General features: G+C 38.1%; 1 pseudogene; it reads right to left on the minus strand.

The window, feature by feature from the left end:
- Nucleotides 1-4,487: 4,487 nt before the first annotated feature.
- Nucleotides 4,488-7,123, minus strand: LOC104873107 (annotated as a pseudogene).
- Between the last annotated feature and the right edge of the window lie 1,952 nt (nucleotides 7,124-9,075).

A 9,075-nucleotide genomic window follows, 5' to 3' on the forward strand; every position in this document is an offset into this window, starting at 1 on the left:
CACATTACCTTGCTTGCAGTGAATCCATCTTGCTGGTCCATGCTGGTACATTCTGGGATGATGGCCACAGCATCTTTTCATTTTCAAAGTTGTAAGATCTTATAGAAAAGGTTCTTCATGTCCTGGATTGTTTATAGACCTTGAAGGGCCGAAATATTGGCTGTCCTCTTAGCCCAGTTACCTTTCTAGTTCTGGTCTCTAAACTGAATCAAAAGGAGATTATTATCAGGCCAGGGATTTAGCTCTGTGGCACTTCACCTGCCTCACAAGTGCAGTATCCTGAGTTTGATCCCTTTTTTTCCCCAAAGATTTTGTGCTCATCCTTCACCTTGATGCCAGCAGCACTGTATTGTGGATTCTTTTCTTTCTTTTTTTTTCCTTTTTAAATTCCTTTTTATTCTGAGTAACCTCGCTGAGTATGTGATTGCTCATGGTTCAAGCCCCACATTGGGCACCAATTCCCAGAGACACCTGCAGGCAGGTTCCAGTCCCTACCTGCCCAATGTGTGATGCAAGCATAGGAGAAAATACTCTAAGAAACAGAACTAGAAGAGAAAGTGAGGTGTCAGGATATTCAATGCTGCTATAACTGACAAGGGTGCTGGACAGTTCCAGGCACTGATTTTTATTGGTAATTAATTGGGGTAAAGGTGATGTGTGGTTTCCATGGAGATTAATATAAACAAAGCTCAGAAAGGACAAGAAAAAGCATTCTTGAATTAGAACAAAATAGACAAAATATATGAGTGTCATTAGAACATTGTCCTTCTAGTTTGAAGGTTTTAGTTGTGGGAACAGAATCTTGGTGCAAGTTACTCTGACCTCAGCATATAGGCTTCAGCCAGACTCGCTTCTATAAACAAACCAATTGTGGGGTTAACTCCTCACAGCCTGCTTTGGGCATAAGCAATATTACAGTCCTCTGCACCCCAGACACCATGGATACCAAGCTAGTAGAGGAGAGAAATCAATCCAGGGATTTGATTCCAGAGGTCATGTGTTGAATCCAGCTGTATGTCTTAGTTACTTCTCTCATTTCTGAAACACAATACCCAATACCCACAATTTAAAGTAGGGAAGTTTGATTCTGGCTCACAGTATGTAGAGATTTCAATCCATAGTGGGCTGGCTCCAAGACAGTGGAACATAGCAGAGAAGCATGGCAGAGGAGGCTTCCTTTATGGCATGGCAGCAAGAAGCTGAGAAGTGAAAGTTTTGAGAAAGGGGTCAATAAAAGAAGTTAAACTCTGGTAGAATCTCATAATTGAGACTTCTGGAATTTCTGGAGTAGCATTAAGTGATAGAGATGAGTAAAGTTATAAGAAGGCAGATGAAAGAATCCTGGTCATCAAATCCCTCTCAGTCTGGCCCAGCATAAAAAGAAAATTTCGTTGGTATTTTAATAGATTCATAGTTTGTGTATATTTCTAAAATAAATTAATAAATTTAACATTTGTGTATTCACTATTTTTGTGGTTACTTTTTATGTGGTTAATCTGTAATGAGTAGAACCAAAAGAGCTGTACTTCTTGACTATCAAACAATTGTTAAGACATACATTAATATCTGATCTGGTTGATAACTTTACGATATAATTCTCTAAGACTATAAGTCAAACAAATAACATCTCATGGATTACAATTACAATTATCAAAGTAGTATGGAGCTTTAAGATACCAAGGTAGATAGAGATACCACATGACTAAAATGTGTAGAGTTCTCTCATATTAACAAGAATGCGTTGAAAAATTAATGTCTTTTTGAGAAGATTACTTTTTTCTGCTTTTCATGGCAATTTCTCTTTATCTTTACTCAACAATGAATGAGTTAATAAAAAGGATTTAGAAAAGGATAACAGACGCAGGGCTGTTTGAAGACTTAGATATCTTAATTGGATTAATTTACTTTAATTCTACTACTCTATATTTGATAGCAATTTTCCTTTGGTTGCTTAAAAACAGTATTTCTAACTTAACCAATTTTATACCTAAATTCTCTTGAGAAAATTGTATCACTTCAAATTTATGGTGACATTATTTTTAACAATTGCCTTATATCAAATTATTATTTAAATCTTCTAAATTTCATCACATTCTAAAAAGGAAAACACCTTTCTTACTCTCAAAATAACTCAGTTTAAGTCTAGAAATTAAATTAAGGCAGGATGACCTTGAGGAATTTGTAATGCCTTGTTAGGCCTATTGCTTTTTCTTTAAATCAAGAGAAGTTTTAGAGAAAATGATATCTGAAACAACTTTCAACTGAAATATTCTACTATTAAAATGGGTTCTTTCTATATTAGTTATATGTAGCTTTTGTTTTTTCATTATTTTTTAAACTTACATGAATAGAAAAGTACATGCAAATTCAATTACTTACAGAAATGCCTAGAAAGAAATTAAGACATCTGTAACTTACTAACTTTACAACTCTAGCTTATAAAGTTATGGGATATGTCAGAAGATATAGGGTAATGGCAGGGAAGATATCTTCTCTTCATCGTGTAATTCTGTACTTCTAAATTTTACTTGGCTCAGTGACAGGATTTCATGAGATCTTAGAATGAAGTAGAGTTTCTCTCCATTCTGGATTCCCAGTGGTATTAGGATTACATTCTAATTTGTGTCAAATTAGCTTCTTTTTGTTGAATTGTGAATTAAACTGTGATTTCAAATAATAGAGAAGATAGCTGCCAGGACACAGGCACACACATACACAATATACAGAATTTGCTTTGTATTTGGAGCAAAAGTACCAAAAACCGTAGAAAATGTTTCTGGAAAACACATGATGGTCTCTTCTCTTACAGACATCAGTACTTGTGAGACTGTATAGTAAGTCTTTCTTTTGAGGTGTGCACAATGTAAGGATAGGAAGAGCCAGTAAAAACAGAGAAAAAGCTATTAAGACTTGGATTTCCCACATTGACTCAGCCTCCTTTATTCTTTTGTTGTTGTTGTTTTTAATATCCTGAGAATAAGTATCTCTAGTTGAGGAATGCATTTGATTCATAATATGCACCTTCTTAAGAGACAGGATAATTCTGATTTTACACAAATTTCCTCCTCTGTATCTGGTTTTGGATGCTGTCAGATGAAAGATGTAACTCTGATATTGTGTTTATGTGTGGGATATTTCATTAAATAAAATTAAAAACTTTGAGAAAGAAGACTAATGATTCAATGAAGCAATAATTCGAATAAAATACTATAAAAAACAATAGAAGAATAGCAAAACTTGAACAAGATAAAGTATTCTTTGAACTCTCATTTGCTCTTGATATACTGGGTTATGTACTCCTGACCTTATGGCGTGTTAATTCTTTCACCCAAATTCCTCATCAGTGTAGGAAATGTGTCCAATTTTTTAAGGGAAGATTTGACACTTTATCCAGATACATGATATACTGTTGACAGAAAAAAATTTCCCAATTTTATGTTTTAGAAATAACAGAATGATTTTTTTTTCAGTGCAAACACCTGGGTTTAACTTCAGTTGATAATAATTTAACATGCCTGAGAATTATTGTGCAAATACATGTCATCTTCATTTAAAAATATGTATAATGAACTTTGGAAACAGTTGCAACAAAATTTTCTTACAAAAAATTAAATATATAAATATACAACATAATCTAATTACTATCGATTGCACTTTTGGTTTAACCTTTCCAGCCTCTAAGGAAATCTGAAAAACAATTATGTTTGCATTCCTTGGCCTCTGTATTACCCAGAAAAAGTATTATAAAAATAAGGTTCTTTGTTTCTAAATGACTCATATTTTCCTTCTTAAAGTAAATCTCTCCTAACCCTTATCCATGGTTTTTTGATGCTGTATAAAAATACAAATTTTAGAAGTGGTAATCATAAATGCAAAAGAATTTAGATGGCATTTGGTCTCCCAGTGGCTCAAAGATCTGAAAACAGAAAGAAGTCTGTACTTGGATCTAATGAAATACATAAAATCCCTCATCTTGCTAGCGCTGTGCACACACATAAGCTGGAATGGTGGTTTAATCGGACATCAGCAGGGAGCACAGGTCTCACAGCTGCCTACCACCGTGACAGACCCAGCCTGCTGTACGTGCCTATAGAGCAGCTTCTGCCAGCATCAGCCCAGCTGCTCTATCTTCTTCCTGTCCTAGGCAAGCCTCCTACTTAACTCACCAGAAAGGAAGATATTTCTGAAGGTTTTCAATATTATAGAATTTATTCTCTACTCAGTTTTTACTTTCAAGAAAAGAAAGCTCATCCGATGGAGGGTATTAAACTTTTCAGTTTCTTGTCTCCAGACACTTCTAGACCATCCATTTACACTTTCAATTTACCAGATTTCATCCTTGAGAATCTTATCCCAACTTTGTTCTCAACCTTCCACATCCACAACCTTCTGCAACATTCCCTTTCTAGTCAGACCACACTGCACAAGTCAATGCACATTTGTCCTTCCTGTGCCTCCCTGTACAACAGGTCAGTTAACACTGAGCCTCAGTCCTCCTTCAGGACATCTATTCTCAAAAGGATGTGCAAACCGGGACACCAAAGTACCCCATCATGACTGAAAGACTGATTTCTCCTCAGCCCACCCAATAAGCTGCTAACTGGATTTAAATACACAGCAGAGGCTGCTTTCTGAAAACCATTGTCTGCCTCTTGGCTTTTCCCATCCTTCTGTGTGTCGAGGGGCCTTGACTCTGGCACAGCCTGTCTACTAGGTTCATCTTCAGCTGCCCCATATCAGGAAGGTTTTGGGAAGGTCGCCAGCCATACATTTCCTGAAGGAACCTCTCACCTGGTCAAGAAGCCAAGAAGGTTTCAGAGAGATGCACTTGGGGCTTAAAGGACACAGGAGAGGCACACAGTGAGCGAGATGGGGAATTCAGCAGTGTGGAAGGTGTGGACAGGGTTTTGGAGAGTGGCTGGAGAAGGACCTTCTTACAAACTGGGCTGTGGTACACTTTGGCAGAGAATCCCTGCTCTTGCAGGAGTTTGGCCAAGCTCAGAATGCTACTGAAGGTTGTTGTAGAGTCTTATCAGTTGGTAATGGACTCACCAATGCTGAGCTAATAGGACAAGGATGAGGAGTTTGCAGCTGTGTTTGATGAGCTCCTCCTATTGCTTCCATAGGACAGTGAAGGGAACTCAGAGCTTGGGCTAACTTGAGTGACTTCAGAGGGATATAATACCCTGTAGGTGGTAAATGTGAAGGTCCAGTTTGTGCAAGACAGACAATTCCCTGGGTTTGAGGCTGCAACTGTATCAGGTCCATCTGCTACACTGATGTGTGGCAGGAAGAACCGGACAACTGGCTTGGACATCTCTGGTTTCTGCTCTACCTGAAGAGGCTGCTGAACCCAAAAAATGATTCCCTCCTCTTCCTCCTCTTCTAAATCTGAAATGTGATACGTGGTAGTATCCTTGGGCAACTGGGCAAAGCCTTTAGCAATGAAACCTGGTCATGTGTCAAGAATGGTCCCCAAATTTGGTTCAGCAAGCGGCTGCCAGTGGTGTAGAGTTAGTGATCTTAAATATGGAAGCCTCTGAGGGGCTTGACATTTTGTAATATTTCTGGCATAAATCCTCCAAGGCAACTGGCACTGCAGATCTCCAACTGGTCAGTGCACACTGAGGTAAGGCTCTTCTTGGGGGTGTCACAGTCATTAACCCCTTCTTTCTAGTCAACCAGAACCTGAATCTTCCATTCCTACTCTTCAGCAAAGAACTGCTTCTCAGTGAAGTAGTTCTGCCAACACAGGCTGAGATGTTGCAGTATTATAGCCAAATCATTATCTCCAGAGGGTCCTGTTTGGCTCACGGGCTGAGAACCATCTGGAACCTCCTTAGAGTTGCTCCACTGACCCAGCAGTGTTCTGTACTCTGTCTGTTGTACTCCAAATTCAAAAGGTTTTGTTGTTATGCTGAAACTTGAATGGACCCTAGATGGGTAGCAGAGCTGGAAGAGAGACAGAGTGGCCCCATGTCATTGGTGACCTTGACAGTATCAAATAGCATTTCTATTGGGCTTTTTGTTTAAAGAAAGAAGATTCCTCATCCAAAACCAACTTTTTATGCATGGTTCCCTCAGTCTCAGCTGCCAAACATACCTCAGTAAAACATCCATAAGACTGGGAGAATTAGAGATGAGCAGCAGGAAATTCCTACTATGAACTTTCTTTATTTCTTCTTGGAATTCTTGTAACATGCCCAGACACTCCATGTTTCTGTCTTGTAACTCATGCAGCTCCACCATCAGCTGACACTGGGCATCTTTGGAAGCTTGTAGGTGAAGTCTTACTTCTTCCTTCTCAATTACATGTTCTTTAAGTTTGTGCTAAAGATCTATGATCTGAAATAACAGTGAAAAGATCTCTTTTAGGCGTCATATCAATTCATCACTGTTTCTTGACAATTCTTCACTCATTCTGGACATCTGATCACTTGTTTCATGGAGTTCTTTAAAATGGTCACTGACAAGTGTTGTTCTTTATCTTCATAGGTAAAAGTTTCTCTCTTGATATGGTAAGTTTTGGACCCAAGGGCTATATTCTCTTCTTCCAGTTCCTTGAGCTTTTCTTGCAGTATATCAAGAGATAAGCTAAAGGACTCATTGAAGCTAAGAGGTATAGAACAGCTGGAATCAGTATCACTCTCTTCAGAAGCAGTGGAGATGATTTGAAGCAACTCATCTTGGACAGCTCACGCTGCAGCTAATTAACTTAAGGTTTATCACAACTGCTCATCCAGGACTTCATTCTACTCAGATAAGACATGATTCCAATTTAAGCAGCTAGCTGGAGATGTGTAACCATGTCATTGTATGCTTTGGGCATCTGCTGCTCCCTGTCTGTGCCTAGAATCTATTGGAAAGTCTCTTCAGCAAGGACTGGGGAGAGGATGCATGCTATGGCTGGGGTAGTGACTGCTTTCAGTCCTAGTTCTCATACAGGAGGAGCAAGTCCACCCTCAGCTTGTGCTGTGGCAGCTACAGCAGGTTCACCAGCTCAACTTCAGGGAGGTCCCCATTGGAGTAGAGATCAGTGATACTCTGAATCTCTGTGATTGCTATTTATGAGGTTTTCTTCACCTACTGGTGATATAAAAATGGCATTCTGGGACTGATTCATGCAGGATCCTTTCTTGCTTTGGTTGAGAAGGATGGTGCTGGTATGAATCAGAGCAAAGGGAATCCATCAAGCCATTTGATAAAGAAATGTAGGTGTTCATATGGATATTTTTTAGACAGATTTTCTCTAATGAGCAGAATGACATCTGTACCAATAAGTACTTTCATGTGATTATTATTCCTCAGTCATGACCAGACAGCTGCATCCTCGGGCTGATGAGCTGAGGGGCACAGCTGGAGACCTGCAGTCCCACCATGGCTCTGGCCAGAAGCCTGGGTGCAAGAGCTTTTGTGGGGGGCTTCACCACCTCCTCACACCATGACCACAACCTGCCATAGACTGTCCAGAATGATTCTGATAGTGTTTTCAAAAAATGTATGATGATACATTCTTGTAGAAAAATATATTGTATGTGGGGAAACCATTTACATTTCAAGCATACTGCCATACCAAGTTATTTCTTGCTTTCTTCACCCAAATAAATACTTTATGGAAGAGTTTGGCTCTGTATCTCTTCTGTCTTTCATGTAGGAGTCAGAATCTGAGTGCAGTGCAATCATGATGGAAAGAAATCTAAAGAATAGAACTTGGAAAGGAAATTTATTGGGATCTGTGAACGGATCAGATTTGAATTGAAAGTGGCCAGCCAACACCCTGGCCAAGAAAATGAGCTACTCTAGAACAGGAATGTTGGCTGATGCTCTCTTGTGGCTAATCTGGGTGTAGCTTCTCATACTGTGTGAAATGCCATGAATGTGGGAAAAATCATATATATTGATATTTGAATCTACTCTCTATTGAGCTCTCTGTTATGATAGCTACTAGATGAAAGACATTCTATTATGACAAAATATTCATCATAGAAATGTGTAAACAAAGCATAACACGTTATCTAAGCCAAGAATGACATTTTAATAAGAAAAAACATGTGAACTTTTGGACTTCCAGCATAGTTAGACAGAATATCACATGACTTACAATAGAGGAACAATTAGGAAAGGTGTAAAAATTTTAGAGTTTCTATAATGTATAATGAAGTGAAAGGCAATGGAGAAAATTACTAAAGTGATTCATTTTTGTTCACAACTGGCCCTTTCTTCTTTTTAAGACAAGTAACTAATAGGAAAGTTAAATCTAGTCCAAGATGAATTCTTTAGACTGTGGAGCCAGTATGATTAAAGACGAAATGTGGCAGCTCATGATTTACTGTAGAATGAATAAGAAGTCTGATGTGACCTAAAGAATGGGGGGTTATTTTGAAAACAGGAAATAAAATTATGTTTGGGACAGAATATAAAAGGTCAATAATGCCACATTCCAGAAATTAACATAAAATAAAATTTGGGACTATTAGTCATATAGGTTTCACAGCACATTTTAAAGCTTTATAACAGGAATTACTTTAAAAATATATGTAAGCCACAGAAATGTTATATTTGATTGAATCAAAATTTAAATTTTGAAAGATAAATAATAATACAGTACTCTGGAAAACAGTTTAGAAACTTCTTACAAAATTAAATATGCTCAAAGACCCAGGGCTTGCTCTTCTTGGTATTTTCCCAAACTAATTAAAAAATTATGGTCCACACAAAAGCTTACACATGAATATTCATAACAGCTTTATGTCAAAACTTGAAACAAACTAAGATATCCTTCAATAGGTGATCAAATAAACAGTAGCATATCTATACAATGCAATATTATTGAACAAATGAACTATCAGGAACTTCAAATGTGTGGGTTTGGGCATGGTATGTATAGCATTAGAACTTGAGAGTCCTTCTATCTGCAGAAGCCATGTGTAGGAGGGGATGCTCTAGTGGCCCAAGCAGGTGTGGTACATACGTAAGAATGGAGCACCTACTATGTGGCCTTCCAGAAAAAAAAATGATAGTGCTAGAAACAAGAATTCTGTAGATATTCTCTCAGCAATGCAAGCATGTCCTTAG

This window comes from Fukomys damarensis, unplaced genomic scaffold (genome assembly GCF_012274545.1).
Source record: "Fukomys damarensis isolate Sample0158 unplaced genomic scaffold, DMR_v1.0_HiC HiC_scaffold_24, whole genome shotgun sequence".
Lineage (NCBI taxonomy): Eukaryota > Metazoa > Chordata > Mammalia > Rodentia > Bathyergidae > Fukomys > Fukomys damarensis.